This window comes from Vulpes lagopus, chromosome 7 (genome assembly GCF_018345385.1).
Source record: "Vulpes lagopus strain Blue_001 chromosome 7, ASM1834538v1, whole genome shotgun sequence".
Taxonomy (NCBI): Eukaryota; Metazoa; Chordata; class Mammalia; order Carnivora; family Canidae; genus Vulpes; species Vulpes lagopus.
The window spans coordinates 126,362,547-126,378,021 of NC_054830.1; the positions used below are offsets into that span (position 1 = coordinate 126,362,547).

The 15,475-nt window shown below is 41.4% G+C and overlaps 1 pseudogene; it reads right to left on the bottom strand.

Annotated features, from left to right (window-relative positions):
* Positions 1–4,842: 4,842 nt before the first annotated feature.
* Positions 4,843–5,386, bottom strand: LOC121495985 (annotated as a pseudogene).
* Between the last annotated feature and the right edge of the window lie 10,089 nt (positions 5,387–15,475).

A 15,475-nucleotide genomic window follows, 5' to 3' on the forward strand; every position in this document is an offset into this window, starting at 1 on the left:
AGCTCCACCAAATGGAAGACAGGTGGTTCAGAATAGTCAAAAGGGAAAGATGTGCTCAGAATCTTTACATAGAAACTCTCTAGGAAATTTGCCTTTTTGGAAATCTCTGATCCGTGGGCTCTGTGAAACATCATCTGTAATGTTAGTTTTTCTGTTGAATACCTCTAGCTGTGGGTCATGGAGCAGAGGACAGAGATTTTTATGTCACCCTAATGGATTAATGGTTTGAAATCAAATCCTGGCAGAGCATCAAAGACTCACATCAGAAATGCAAGGGTAAAAGTTCTATCTCTTGAAAAAGCAGAACTTTGAGCCTGTTGTTTTGTTTTGTTTTGTTTTTTTTACACATTGAGTACATTGATCATATTCTTTTAATCTAAAAAACCAAAAGAAAACCCCATGGTGCCAAAGAAAGAAAGCGTCCAGAGAATAAAGAGTGATTTTGGAAGCAATAAAATTTCCTTTAAAGGATTTGCTTCTTTTAAAGAGCACCTAAATGACCTCATGTTCCATACAAAACTCTCAAATCTGGACATAGAGTTTCTGTTTTCTATTTAAAGTCCTGTACAAGAGACCAAGCAAATGCTTGGCCTGCAGGTATTATACCTTGAGCTGCCTTTGCTCTGCCAAATTTTCACCCGCTCAAATCAGCAGGAAAGTTTCTGGCCACAAACCCCACCCTCAAGGCTGGGTCTCAGCAATGTTCTGAAGCAGAGAGGGTTTTTTTGTTTTGGGGGGATTTTGTTTGTTTGTTTGTTCAGTCCCCTGGCTTCCCAACCTGGGTAATCTTTTTCCTTCTTTCTGTGTTTTCTTCTTTCTCCCAGTGCTTCAGAACTTTAATATTCTTTATTAGATTTAGGAGCCTGCTTCTCCCTCCTCCTGTGTCTCTGCGCCTCTCTCTCTCTCTCTCTCTCTCTATGTTTATCATAAATAAATAAATAAATCTTTAAAAAATATTTAAAAAAAGATTTAGAAAAATAAAAAAATAAAAAATAAAATAAAAAAATAAAAAAAGATTTAGGTGCAAATGGCTATTAGCTTTCTTTATTTTTATTTTTATTATTTTTTATTGGAGTTCAATTTGCCAACATATAGCATAACACCTTTCTTTTATTGCTTGGAAAATATCTGCTTGTTAACATATGCACTTTAGGGATGCTTGGGTGGCTCAGTAGTTAAGCGTCTGCCTTCAGCTCAGGTCGTGATCCTGGACACCCGGGATCGAGTCCCACATCGGGTTCCCTGCGTGGAGCCTGCTTCTCCCTCTGCCTATGTCTCTGCCTCTCTCTCTCTATGTCTCTCATGAATAAATAAATAAAATCTTAAAAAAAATAGGTGCTTTAATTATAGAGACGGGGTTGACAAGCAGGTGTGGAGCAGGTGCAGGGGGCCAGGTGGCCTTCAGAACCTTCCAAGTTGGTGAGCAGTACCTCCTTCATCTGCACACCTGGGTGCCACTTCCAGCTTCTCACCATGACTTTCATCTGGTTGTGGCCAAAACAGGATCATACTTCTGTGCCTCTTAGGTTCAGTGAAGAGGTAGGAGTCAGCCGGGCTTTGAGCAGTAACTGCTCAGAAATGAGCCTCTCCACTGCCTCCAGGGAAGGAAAGCAGTGAGAACAAGCAGGACCTTCGCCCTTCCTCTACCTATTTTTAAAAAATGTTATTTATTTATTTGACAGAGAGACAGAGAGCAAGCCGGAGCAGGGGGAATGGCAGAGGGAGAGGGAGAAGCAGACTCCCCGCTGAGCAGGTTGCTGGACTCGGGGCTCAATCTCAGGACCCTGAGATCATGACCAGAGCCACCGGCTGCCCCCTCCTCTACCTTCTTCTTCAAAACAATTCCTTATTTGTCCTTTTTTCTTTTTTTCAGTGTGAAATGTTGAAAAAGGGAGTTCTGTGTCCAAAATAAAGATGGAAAACCTAGTGAAGGCAAGCATGTTCTTTGGAATGGAATAGGGCTCTGCTTCCTGCTTCTTGGAGCTCAGGTGAGTTCAGTATGCAGCGCTAGTACAAAATAAGTCTTGGTCAAAGAAGACCTTGGCCAAAAGTCACATTGGGCCAATGAAGATGGTGGCCTACAATCACCTCCCAGCTCAGGCTGCACTTTTGTAGGGAGGGGACCTGTGCATTCTGTCCCCTGGGGCAGGAAAGCTAATATAGATGAGAGACCTTTTCAGTGACTATGGAAACGCAGACTGTTGCTGATGACATGTTCTATTTTAGCTAACTCGCCAAGCTTTGGTGTCCTCATCTGTAAAATGGGAATGATGACAGTGACTTCACAGGGCTGCTGCAACAGTTGAACAAATAATATGTGGAAAGCTCTCTGGCTAGCGTTTGGCCCGAAGTCAATGCACATGCATGCTATTGTTACTAAGCACCTGCTGTCTCAGGTCTCTTTATGTGAGAACCACGTGTCGCCCAGCTGGAAAGGAAATGCTTGGATAGAATTATGCTTCTCGGCCTATATCCTGCCTTCTCCCATCTCCCCACAGCCCCCAGCACACAGTGAGTTCTCAGCAGATACTGCTAATTGACTTATATGTAGTGCAGCTGAGCTCACGCGCTCCCCTTTCTCCTGTAGCCCCTGAGATCCTGTGGTTCCACTTGCCCTTGTTTCTGTTTGTTCTTTTATGGAGAATGCCACCTTCACTCCTAAGCACTTTTTGATTTTTTTTTTATTTTATTTTTTTAGAAAAAGAAGTTTCTGCAATTTGATCTTTTGGTTTTCCTTCATGAGGTAAAGGAAAAGAAACGATAAAAATCAAGGGTTTTGTGGGTTTTTATTTTTTCTAAGATTTTATTTATTCATGAGAGACACAGAGAAAGAGAGGCATAGACATAGGCAGAGGGAGAAGCAGGCTCCCTGCTGAGTGGGGAGCCCGATGAGGGACTCCATCCCAGGACCCTGGGATCATGCCCTGAGCCAAAGGCAAATGCTCCACCACTGAGCCACCCAGGTGCCCCGTGGTTTTCTAAATGTACCTTTTGAGTCAACCCAGCAAGAGCTTGTTTTTCCCGCTCTTAAACTATAGGATTTTGGAAAATATTTTTGGTTTCACTTTGCTTTATATTCTACACTTGTAAAAAGAGGAGAATTTTGAATGCAGTGGAGACTATGGTTTTTATAAGATGATATCAGTAAAGAGTCACTACATAAAGTGTATTCAATTGTAGGCAGACAAAGAGGATTATATTCTTCACCACTGGGTGAATTTTGAGTTAAAAGTAGATCTGATATGAAATGAATTATGCATACATAAATTATACATAATCACATAAATATACATAATAGATATTATGTATCTATATGTGATATAGATACTATACATTATAGATATCACATATCTAAAATATACATAATAGATATCACAGTTGATGTTGAATTCACAAAGAAGTTTTCTTGCTTAACGTATACTTTATTTTTTTAAGATTTATTTATTTGAGGGGGGAGGGGCAAAGGGAGAGGGAGAGAGAAACCTAAGAAGACTCCACCCTGAGCTCAGATACCAATTCAGGGCTTGATCTCACGACCCTGAGTTCACAACCTGAGCTGAAACCAAAAGTGGATGCTTAACCAACTGCACCCCGAGGAGTCCCTATTTAACATATACTTAAAGATAAATAAAAAGAAATAGTATCATCACTTCGGAATACAGTGGGTCAGTTTCCTGAAAACTAAACATGCAGTTTATATTATCTAGCAGTTGTATTTGTGGGTATTTATTCCAGAAAAATGAAAATTTATGTTTACACAGAAACTTGCCCAGGCATACTCATCATAGCTTGTTCATGATATCCCCAAACTGGAAATAACCAGATGTCCTTCAGTGGTGAATGATTGAACAAACTGTGTTACGTCCCTACTATAGATCACTCCTCAGCAATAAAAATGATGTATTCCAGCTACATGCATCAGGAATTTTGTGAAGGAAAAAGCCACCCTCAAAAGGTTATATGCCATCTGACTTTCTTTATGTAGCATTCTTGAAGTAACAAAATTACAGAGATGGAAAACAAATCATTGATTGCTAGATGTGAAGGAGAGAGGTGGTCGCTATAAAAAGGTAGTACAAGGGAAGCTTGTGTTGATAAAACAGTTCTGTATTCTGAATGTGATGGTCTACACTTGTGATAAAATGACATAGAGCTGCATACACACACACACATGCGCACACGCACACATACACACACACACACACAAATAACAGCATGTAACACTGTGACACCAGAATAAGTTCTGTGTCCTCTACCAACATCAATATCTTGGTTTTGATGCTGAACTCTAGTTTTGCAAGGTGAAACAGTTGGAGCAAACCAGGTGAAAGGGTACATGGGATCTCCCTGTATAGATATTCTGCAACTTCTTGTAAATCTGTAGTTCTTTCAAAAAGAAAAAAAAATTCTTTTCAGAGAGTCAACAGTGCATTTTATCATACATCTTAGATTTATACATTTCACATATGCTTTTAAAGCTTCAATTAACAATTTGATACAAAATAAAAAATATATATGCAGCAGTGGTTCTCAGGCACAGAATTTAGGAGACTGGAGCAAGTTTTTTTCCTAGCATATAGTGAGTATTACGAACCAAAATAGTGGAATGTTTCCATCTGACCTAGCTGCCTTTTTGATTGAATTTTATTACAGTGAAAGGCTTTAATAGGTATGAAATTGCTAACTGGAAACAATGAGACTCAAGTTTATAACCTGTATTTTCTTGAAGTCTGTAAGACCTAAATAATTACTTTTTTCCTAATACAGCCCCAAGATCATCCAATGAAAATAATACTGTCCATAAGATATCTGGAGCATCAGGCTAAGAACCACTGCTCATGGTTATTCAATGTCTTCAGGCCTCACAGGATGAGGTAAAGGTATGTCTGAGAAGAAGACACTTTCTTCTCAGTGTCTCTGGAAAGTGACATATCATAGGCGTCCTCATCGGGCTCCCCATTGCTGGCTGAGTAGTACTCTATGACTGTCCCATAAATACGCTGTAGCCCAATTGCTTGTACATGTTCACTGCAACTTGGTTAAATACTCTTACAAAGAGATCAACAAAAAATCCACCCTTGCTTTCTGAAATCTCCTCTAATAACTCCATAAGTTTAGCAGCCAAAACAAGGCGTCGAAATTCTGGGGCAACAGAGAGAGATGTGATGTGCCCATGCCATTCTTCCCTAGCTACTGAGCCTTCCGCTTTACCCATGATATAACCGATTAACTCTCCACCAGGTGCCTCCGCAACAATGAAGTACTCTGGCCAGTGGGCGAGGTACTATAAGTAAAAAGGAATCCCATAAGTTTCTGTAAGTGGATCTAAGTTAATGTTGTTGAACCGGAACAGGTCATTGCATGTGAAGGCCCCGATCGTGGTCATTGTGCTGCCTCCACCGAAGTCAGCTCCCTGTGACCCCCTCAGAAAGAAAATTTTAAAACAAAAATATAAAAAAGAAAGATAGTTCTGTCCAAATAAATGTCCATTGCAGATGCTAGTTTTTTCAATAGATATATCTAAAAAGGGAGCCGTGTGATATTACAAATGATACACACAACAGGGACTTTGGAGGCACCAGGGTGGCTCAGTTAGTTGAGCATCTGACTCTTGGTGTCACGCAGGTCACTATCTCAGGGTCATGAGATGGAGCCCCATGTCTGGTTCCATGCTCAGCATGGAGTCTGCTTGAGATTCTTTCTCTTTCTCTCCCTCTGTCCCTCCCCCTGCTTGTGCATGCTGTCTTTCTCTCTCTCTCTAAAAAATAAATAAATAAAATCTTTATAAAAAGAAAAAGAAAGTGATCTTTGGGGATCAAAAATGTAACCCAGCACACTTTCTCTTTGACTTAGCTTATGAACACAGAGTCGATTTGATCATAAAAACTTTGATCTCCAAATCAAAAACTAGATTTGAACTTCCAAGTATTTTTATTAATCTCTTAAACATTCAAGAGTACTGCCAGCATAGCTGTTAAAGAACACGCGCACTTGTCCATATTTTCAGAGAAAGAAAATGAAACATAAGTTTCTCCCTGTATGCTGTATACTGCAGAATTTCCATTAAAATTCCCTATTATCCATAGTTCTCTGTATTTATCTCCCTTCTATTTTATCCTTGTGATAATTGTATGGAGTATGTAGAGGAAAGAACAGAAGCAGAAAAATCCTAGGCTGCTAATACTACCATTATGAACTGCCAAGATGATCACACATAGCCAGATATAAGTATCCCCAATAACTCAGAGACCATCCCTGGGTATCCCTCACATATTATGCCAAAAGGACACAAAAATGTGGAGTGACTTGACAACTCTTCCAAAGCACTGTGCTGATGTAAACATTGTACTATATGGTTCACTGTATTTCCCAACATTTTATTCTCCTTATTATCCTGTGAGGTAGGCATCTTATAGATAAAGAAACCACATAACTCATTAATCTGCAAATGAATCCTATAGGTGACTGAGCCTGGGGCTCGTCCTGGCCCAGCCACATTCACAGTGACTTGGCAGTCACCTTCTGGAGCCATGCTACATGGGTGTGAATCTCAGCTCCACAAGGTGTGAGCTGTGCCATCCAGGCCTGTTACATAACCTCTCCGTGCCACAAGCTCCTCATCTGTAAATTAAGGGCAGTAGTAACAACTGAGGTGCTTTGAATATCAAATAACTTTATGCTTATAAGTCACTTAGGAGTCATCAAGCTCTGTCTCGTGGGCCCCTATCCAGCCGGCTGCCTGTTTTGGGGGATTAAGTTTTATTGGAACAGACCCACACTCATTCCTTACCTGTTATCTGTGGCTTCTTTCTCACTCTAAAGCAAAATTGAGTAGCTGTGACAGAGATCATGGCCCAGAGAGCCCAAAACATTTGCTATCTGGTCCTTTCCAGAAGAAGTTTGCCAATACCTGATTTAGTTGAATATGTGGCAGAAGTTAAGTGTTCAGTAAACATTGGCTCTTGTCTCTGTTGCTGTTAAAATCCATGCTGAAGGCTTGGAGAACAGACTCCCCCACCCACTGAGGGCCCGGCACAGTGCGTGCTTCAAGCAATGTGTGTTTCAATCATAATTCACTTAGAAAACCCACACAGTTGGCCGTGTCTTAGGCCTGAGCAATAAGGGCAGCATCCTGGTAGAACAGGTTTCTCCTTACGAGAAAACTGCAGAGTCACTGTAGTTAATCATGGGAGGGGGGGAGGTTTGGTCAAAAAAATCTTGCTTTGGAGCATAGTTGCAGCATGACTTTTCCAGGTCACACCAACCAATGCTTTTGCTAAGTGACTATGAGACAGTGGACTGCTTTTCCCCCCTGTGCTAGGTCACACCACGGTCAGGTTCTCCAGGGAGGGAAAGCATCATTACCTAAAAGGGCCTGGTGTTTCCGGAGGACAGGTCTAAAGCTCAGGAAGAATAAAGGGGAGGGATTGGGAACTAATCTGGATTTGCAACAGATAGAAAATAAAAATAGGAATCCTGTTACTGGCCCTGGGTGAGTTTGTATCAGCCGCATTCACAAGGCTAAAATAGATCTACTCTCCCCGCAGCATGCAGAGTTACCTGTGAAAGCACAGGTCAGATTGTGTCCCTCCCTTACCTAAAGTCACACACTTCTCATTTTAGTGTACAATCAAAATTCCATGATTCTGCTCTGTCCCCTTCTCTGACCTTAACCTGCTGTGCCTCTCTCCCCCTTGTTCACCTGGGCTGACCCAAAGGCCTTCTTTGTTTGCTAGCCATCATGTATGCTTGCTCTCTCTTCTCCCTAGTTTCTGCTCATGGTTTAGGTCTCAGCTTCACTGGCACTCCCCCCAGCCAACTGTCTCTGGAGATCATCCACTCACATTTTCCAGCACTTCTTCCCATATGATTTCATTCTCATCACCCTCATCACCAGCTGAAATGATCTTATTTATTTGCTTGCTGACTTGATGATTGTCTGTCTTCCTGCACCAGCACATGAGTTCTGGAAAAGCCTGGAATTTCTCTTACAAAATCAATACTTGATAAATAGTTGCTCAATGAATGAATGAATTGGCAAGGTTTTTAACCCCACAACTTAAAAAAAAAAAAAAACTGGCCGAGATAGAAGATAAGAATTCTTCAGGGAACATTCATTTAGGTTAAGGAGCAGGATGTAGTTGGAGTGTAGTCAAGGGACAGAAGACTGTGTCCAACAGAACTATTTGGAATGCGCTTTCGAAATGCCTTCTTCTGATACATGCATCCTCTCTCCTGCCATTTAGGCAACGTACTCGGAAAGTCTGCAGAAATGCGTTTTAACCAACAATTCTACTCTTCCTCATTAATCTTAATCAGACTGCCTGTAAAACCAGCAGACAGATGCAAATGCCCTGAATCTCTTAAATGCCAAAAGGTCATCTTTCCCTTCAGTGTTTCTGGGATCAGGGTCAAAAAGTCAACTCCCTCCTTCAGAAGAGAACATTCTTTGAATTTTTTGTTTATGGCTCAATTTCCTGTATTTTTGAAAAAAAAAAAGTCAAGTTATTAACATATAAAAAGACCATTAAGGAAAAAATAAATAACTAAAAAATAAAAAGACCATTAAGGAAAATAACCTTGTACCTGAGAGTTCTTCAGTATTTTCACAAAAAGTAAAAGTAGGCTTATCATAGGCAAGAAATGATGTCTGTCATTGGCCCTTGGAAAGCCTTCTAACAGAGTTCTATTTTTTAAAAGTTTTATTTATTTAAGTAATCTCTACACACAACATGGGGCTTGAGCTCATAACCCCGAAATCAAGAGTCTTGAGAGATCTAAACAGCCTCGTAAATTACGTACACTAGGGTAAGCTAGGACTGCCACGAAAACAGGCATCAGATCTTTCAGGATCCACTCTGAGGACCAAGCATGTCCAGTGCATTGGTTAATAGTGCATGGGTGTCATATTGAAAATGTATTTAAATTAACATACAACATAAAATGTACAGTTCCATACACGTGGAAAGCTCTAGATGAACTTTAGAAATTAAAGGAAGGGGAGAATTTCAGAGAATTCATTGAATTTAGGGGGAAAAAATGCATTTTGAGGTAAGAAGCTCCTAAGCACAAACTTTGATTTCTATTTTTTAAAAAGATTTTACTTATTTATTCATGAGAGACACCCAGAGAGAGAGGCAGATACAGGCAGAGGGAGAAGCAGGCTCCATGCAAGGAGACTGATGTAGGACTCGATCCCAGGACTCTGGGATCATACCCTGAGCCAAAGGCAGACACTCAACCACTGAGCCATCCAGGTGTCCCCAGACCTTCATTTCTGGCTCAGACATTATTTTTTTAGTTGTGCAGTAAAAACCTTCTGCTTCATTCATTCATTCATTCATTCAACAACAACTTACAAACTACTGCTTATGTACCAGTTGAAAGTCTAGGCTCTCACAGAACTTACCTACTAGTGAAGTGAGACAGACAAATATCAGATAGGCAAAAAAATTAAATTCCAGATTTTAAAATGGAAGTTCTGAATGTCAAACAAAATATCTGAGTTATAGTTTTGACTAATCTTTAATATTCATCAGGTAAATTATTTAACATCTATCTGGACAGACCTAGGGAATATTAATGAATATTAATTCTCATGAGAATTCTGAATTCCACATAGATGCAGATTTGAGTTAGAGTTTCAAAGTGGGGCCAAAGAGAAGTGTGTCTTCCAGGAGGATTACATTTTTTTTTTTTTTGAGGATTACATTTTTATTGTGAAAGGATTGGGCTCAGATTTTATGGAAGAAAATTAGATACAGGACATTTGTTCTCATCATGTAACAAAAAGTATTTTCTAAATGGAGTTTATCAAATAAAATAGCTTTTTATGTATTTGGTGGATTAGAAAGATTAGTGTTTCAAGGAGCGGCACCTTGTGTTGCTGTCCACAGAGAGCACACTCTGGAGGAGAGCTCACATGTATGGGAAAGCTCAAGTCCTTGTTTGTAGATTGCTCAGTCTATGCCAGTTGCAGGGACCTCAACACCTTGCCGCGGGCTTTGCAACCATGACCACACTTAAACCATAGACACGGGAAACAAACGGGTGTTACCAGATGGAGAGGGCTTCAGGAGTAGGCAAAATAAGCAAAGGGGATTAAGAGGTTCAGACTTTCCAGGTATAAAATAATCAAGCCATGGGGATGAAAAGTACAACCTAAGAATGGGATCCCTGGGTGGTTCAGTGGTTTAGTGGCTGTCTTTGGCCCAGGGCGTGAATCTGGAGTCCCGAGATCAAATCCCACATCAGGCTCCCTGCATGGAGCCTGCTTCTCCCTCTGCCTGTGTCTCTGCCTCTCTCTGTGTCTATCATGAATAAATAAATAAAATCTTTTTTTAAAAAAAGAGAAAAGTACAACCTAGGTAATATAGTCAATAATATTGCAATAACTTCATAAGATGACAGATGGTGATGACACTTGTCATAGGGATCACTTTGTAATGCATGAAAATATTGAATCACCATGATGAACACCTGAAATGAATAGGATATTGTATGTTGATAAAAAATTTTTTTTAAGATTTATTTACTTATTTGAGAGAGAGTACATGTGCACAAGTAGGGGCAGGGGCAGAAGGAGAGGGAGACAGAGAATCCTCAAGCAGATTCCATGCTGAGCACAAAGCCAGTCATGGGGTTTGGTCTCATGATCCTGAGGTCATAACCTAAGCTGAAACCAAGAGGCAGACACTTAATGCACTGAATCACCCAGGCACCCCAATAAAAAAAAGTTAATACATAAATAAAATAAACCTGACAGGGAAACAGAGGGAAACAGAGTTAAGTAATTTGCCCACAGTTGCCACAGCTAGTAGGTCAGCGATTTTAGACCTGACTCTAGGGTCCATAAGAACTCAATCACTTTCCTGGAGCTCTTTCTCAGTTGAGAAATGTTTCATCAAACTTGAATCTGATGGGCCACCTGGGTGGCTCAATTGGTTAAGCATGGGCCTTTGGTTCAGGTTATGGTCTCAGGGTCCTGCGATCAAGCCCCTCATAGGGCTCTTCACTGAGCAGGGAGTCTGCAGGAGATTCTTTCCCTCTCCCTTTGCCCCTACCTCCCCCCTCATTAAATAAATCTTGTTTAAAAATGAATAATAATTATATTTATAGCTAAAGCTATTTGCCCACCTCACTTGCCTTTCCTTTCTTTCCTGGTGCTGACCACTATTTGTTTTTATTTTGTTGTGTTTTTAAATATTTTTTCTTTATTCATGAGAGACACAGAGAGAGAGAGAGAGAGAGAGAGAGAGAGAGAAATGCAAAGACATAGGCAGAGGGAGAAGCAGGCTCCCTGTGAGGAGCCGGATCCAGAACTCAATCCTAGGACCCCAGGATCATGACCTGAGCCAAAGGCAGACGCTCAACTGCTGAGCCATCCAGGTGTTCCTGACAACTATTTGTTTTAATTTGAGGATCTAATTGGCTTTATTATTCAATTCATGAGTCAGGCAGCACCCATGTCGCCAGTCGAGGGGAGCCCCTGAACAGTGCCCTGATACTCATGTATATGTTTCTCAGCAAAAGGGTTTTTCTAAGGCAGATATCTCTGAGTTAACAAATGCTAGCTGATGAAACAGATGCACCCTAAAATCTCCATGATTTAACATAATGGAAGTTTATTTCTTGCTTATGTGAAGTCCCAAGTGTGAGGCAGGAGTAAGGAAGGGAGGAGACAGCTCTGTTCCAACAGAACCATTCCGAGACCAGGCCTCCGTTTGGACACCCTGCCTCCCTTTGAGATCAGCCTGTTTGTCAGCATCCAGCCAGAAGATAGAGAAAGAGTGGGGAAGGTACACTAGCTCTTTAACTGCTTTGGTTCAGATAATACACACATGACTTCCACTTACCTTCCAGTGGTGAGAACCAGCTCACCCACATGCAAGCTGGCCAAAATACTGATCCACCGCCTATGAGAATGGTGTCTCAAATTAAGAATTAGAATCCAATGAAAGTAGCTTAGTCATTGTCATTTGAAACTAAGGGGAAAGGGATGGCAAATATGACAGGACCTACCCTCTGTTTTTCCTAATTCTGTTCCATCTGGTTTTGGCCCATCACACTGAGAGTATGATCCGCCTTGTTAAAGAACAGCCACTCTTCCTGAAAGGGATTCTTAGCTGGGGGCTACACACCCCACACTCCAGGGCAAGTACAAGTAGCCTTGAACCTGTTCAAAGGGCTACAGACAAAGGAATGGAGGAGCAGAATACTCACAGAACTGTGATCACAGAATGGTTTCCTTTAGAGAAGCACCTCTTTATAAGATTTTATTTATTTATTTATTTATTCATTCATTCATTCATTCATTCATTCATTCGAGACACAGAATGAGAGTCAGAGACATAGGTAGAGGGAGAAGCAGGCTCCCTGTGGGAGCCCAATGTGGAACTCGATCCCAGGACCCTGGGATCACAACCTAAGCCAAAGGCAGATGTTCAACTGCTGAGCCACCCAGGTGCCCCTCTTTATTAATGTATTAAACATACTTTTGCAAGAATGATTCACTGGTATCCCCTCCTGTGACCAGTTTAGTTTATTTATTTGTTTATTTTTAAAATATGTCTATGTGTTCTGTTTGGGGCAGAGTTCTCCAGCATAGGGCCATCTTGCCAGCTGATGCATTAAAATGTCTCTGAATAGGGGCATCTGGGTGACTCAATCAGTTGAGCATGGGACTCTTGATTTCAGCTCAGTTCATGATCTCAGGGTCCTGAGATCGAGCTCCGCAGCAGGCTTTGTGCTCAGCAGGGAGTCTACATGAGATTCTTTCCTTTTTCCTCTCCCTCCCCTTCTGTCCCTACCTCCTCCCCACCACCTCCACTTATGCACATACTCTCTTTCTCAAAAGAAAAGTTTCTGAATAGCCTGATCTAAACACAGTAGAGTACTCTGCTTCTTTGCCATCCTAAACTAAGAGGCAGCATAGAAGAATCAGGGGGAAGAGAGAGTGGTGATAATGTCCTTTGGTGATTTTGATACACACGCCAGCCTAAAACCCACACTCCCTCACTCAGCCATCTTTGGGGAATAAACAGTTCTAAATCAAAGATGGCTGGTGGCCGTTGGCCATGATAACCTTCCACTCAACAGGGAAGTTAACTTCACTATATCCTTTTTAATGGGCTAGGAGGGAAGTAAACCAAAAGTAAATTTCACCAGATCCTTCTTAATAGGCTAGAAGGGGGAAACATGACCACAACATTTTTAATAATTTGTGATCCTAGAATAATACAGCTGCGACATAAGTGGTGACTTAAAGGAGGTATGCTTTAGAAAGATTCCTGTGGGTTTTGCCTTACAATTTTGCTTTCTCCACAACTTACTAATCAACCTTATCAAAAGGAAATTCGTGGCATAGCTCAATGCTAAAAGACCAAGGAACAACGTTAGGGCTGGAAATAGTGACCTGATTTTGCTAGATATTGCAGAAAAATTACAGATTTATAGGTCACTGTTTTTTTTTTCCACCAGAAGTGCCTGAATAAATTAGATTATGGCCTGCAGGTCCTTCACCTGTCTCTTATACAAATAAAATTTCCCAAGAGTGCCCTTTCAGCCCTATGCATTGGATGACTGGCACAAACATGATTTAGCCGAAATAAATTACCTTGTTTGTCTGTTTCAGGAGAAATTTGGTTCTCTTAAGAGGGGATGGCATGAAAATTTGTTCAAAGCCAAAGGTGAGTGATGAAATACAATAGTCTCTAAAAGGATCCTTCTGCCTCTAAGACCACAGAATTCTATGATTAGCGGATGTGGAATGGAAATTAATGAGATCTGCTCTCCACAAACGAGCAGATCTAGGATGAGAGAGGTATGTTGTAACTTGAAGACAACCTCAAATTTATTTTTAGTGTGCACGAATCTTTCAAGGTTCTCAATTTCAGGAACAAAACCCACTCTAGCTAGTTTAAGCAGAAAAAGAATTGTATTACAGGTAATATTGTAATAAATTACTTGCTTCTGCATGGAGGTCTCCATGAGGTGGGTCTGATTGGCAGAACCTGGACCCTCTGTCCTCATATCTAAGATGTCAGGAGAGTTTCTGACTTCTTTGGGGAGCAAACTCTCCAAAATTAGGACATTCTCTGAATATAAAATAGGCTGAAAAGCAATAGGTGGCCAAAAAACATGACAAATGCTCACTGTGGCAAAGTAGTATAACTCCAGCTTCCCCTATGTGCCTGGAGAGGCTGAGGATGCCTTTCCATGAGAGTTAGTGATCCATGGGGCAGACTCTCAACCCATGGGACACAAGGAATGGGAAAGAGCTGGCAGAGAAATTTCTTTCCCTTCCTCTGTCTTGAGGGTCTGTCTTGAGATGAAGTAGTTTCTTTGGTCTTGCTGAACACATCCCAGGAGCATTAACCTCTTGCAACCGATCACAGGCTGACTCCAGCCTCTCACATTTACCCCTGACCCATTCCCTTTTGACTCTAACTTCCCTGGGACTGCATCTCCCTACAACGGGGCAGCTCATGAGCTTTCCCTTGGGCTCTGGTTTCTCAGAAAGCCCACGCTACAAGAGCAGCTTACTGCAGGTGCAACGTGGTCCCCATGACCAGCTTCAATTATTTTCCCTAGAAAACTAGTCATAGATGCTCATGCTGATTTATAAACCAGCGTTCGCCAGAGCTGTCACTCATGTTGAAGACTTCTCCTGTCTCTCATTTAGAGAATTATTCATTGGGAAATTGGGTTAGGAGAGTGGGGATGGAGGAGTTCGCTTGCCAAGTCTCTCAGGGTCCCTGGGAGTCTCCTAGCTTCTGGTTGAAACAGCTTTATGCTTTTCTGCCAGCACAGCCCTAATCTTTTTCAAGTTGTCTTCTAAAAATCTGTGCTTTGGAGGCATCTGGGTGGCTCAGTTGGTTGAACAGCTGCCTTTGGCTCAGGGTGTGATCCTGGGGTCCTGGGATCAGGCCCTGCATCGGGCTCCCTGCTCAGCAGAAAGTCTGCTTCTCCTTCTCCCTCTGCTGCTCCCTCTGCTTGTGTTCTCTCTCTGTCAAATAAATAAATAAATAAATAAAATCTTAAAAATAAAAAGCTGTGCTTCCTCTTCTCTTATCTCTAAAACGAAATGCTTCTTGTCCTTGAAAACTGAGCTTGGGTGTGTCTCCTCCTTAAGGAAGCTCTCCTGAAGACCCCCAACCACAACCCTAATAAATGCTCAGCTGTGCATTTCTATAGCACACTGTGCAGCATATTTATGTAGGCTACACTGGACTTTAGTGATTGGTCTATTGGCCTGTATTCTCTCCAAGAGGTTAAACCTGTTGTGGGCCAGGATCATGTCTCATTTGGCTTTGTAGTCCCAGCTTCAAGCAGCGTAACAGGCACTTAATAATTATTCAGTAAAAAGCTGCTGAATGAACAAATACAATTTGTGGGATAACTCACTGAGGAGTCCCAATTAGAGTCCCTGTGCAATGTCATGGAAGTGCCAGGAAAAAATCTCCTTTCTGAGCCC